Source organism: Glycine soja, chromosome 6 (genome assembly GCF_004193775.1).
Source record: "Glycine soja cultivar W05 chromosome 6, ASM419377v2, whole genome shotgun sequence".
Classification (NCBI taxonomy): domain Eukaryota; kingdom Viridiplantae; phylum Streptophyta; class Magnoliopsida; order Fabales; family Fabaceae; genus Glycine; species Glycine soja.
Genome location: NC_041007.1, coordinates 30219843 through 30220724, shown reverse-complemented (window position 1 = coordinate 30220724; position 882 = coordinate 30219843). Strand labels below are relative to the sequence as shown.

General features: G+C 46.8%; 1 non-coding gene across 1 annotated transcript; it reads right to left on the bottom strand.

Annotated features, from left to right (window-relative positions):
- Window positions 1-401: 401 nt before the first annotated feature.
- LOC114417514 lies at window positions 402-508 on the bottom strand. The gene has a single exon (XR_003667778.1). It is a non-coding gene; the product is annotated as a small nucleolar RNA R71 (small nucleolar RNA).
- Window positions 509-882: the final 374 nt, after the last annotated feature.

Sequence of the window (882 nt, the reverse complement as noted above, 5' to 3'; positions counted from 1 at the left end):
CTGATTTTGCACATTCTGAGAACATGGCACAACCTCCACCTCGTGAGAGGACTCTAAGGGAAATGGCTGCACCTGATTTCACCTATGAAAGCTTGTGCATCCAATACCCTGATGAGGATGTCCCATATGTTCTTAAAACTGGACTGATTCATTTGCTTCCAAAGTTTCATGGCCTTGCAGGTGAAGACCCGCACAAACATTTGAAAGAATTTCACATTGTCTGCTCCACCATGAAACCCCCAGATGTCCAAGAGGATCACATATTTCTGAAGGCTTTTCCTCATTCATTAGAGGGAGTGGCAAAGGACTGGCTGTAGTACCTTGCTCCAAGGTCCATCACGAGCTGGGATGACCTTAAGAGAGTATTCTTAGAAAAAATTTTCCCTGCTTCCAGGACCACAGCCATCAGGAAGGATATCTCAGGTATTAGACAACTCAGTGGAGAGAACCTGTATGAGTACTGGGAGAGATTTAAGAAACTATGTGCCAGTTGCCCCCACCATCAGATTTCAGAACAGCTTCTTCTCCAATATTTTTATGAAGGACTCAGTAATATGGAGAGAAGTATGATAGATGCTGCCAGTGGTGGAGCCCTTGGAGACATGACCCCTGCTAAAGCCAGAAATTTAATTGAGAAGATGGCCTCCAACTCCCAGCAGTTTAGCGCCAGAAATGATGCCATAGTCATTAGAGGAGTGCATGAGGTAGCTACAAACCTGTCGCAACCTACCCTTCGGCGGGAGGGCGACGCGTGACTCGCGGGATGCGTGTTCCACGAAAGGAATACGCGCGGAGTCGCCACCAACGTTTATTTGAGGAAAACGTCGGAAAAACCGGAAAAGACGCGATCTACGAACTTTTAAGTGAAAGGTTCGGGAGTTG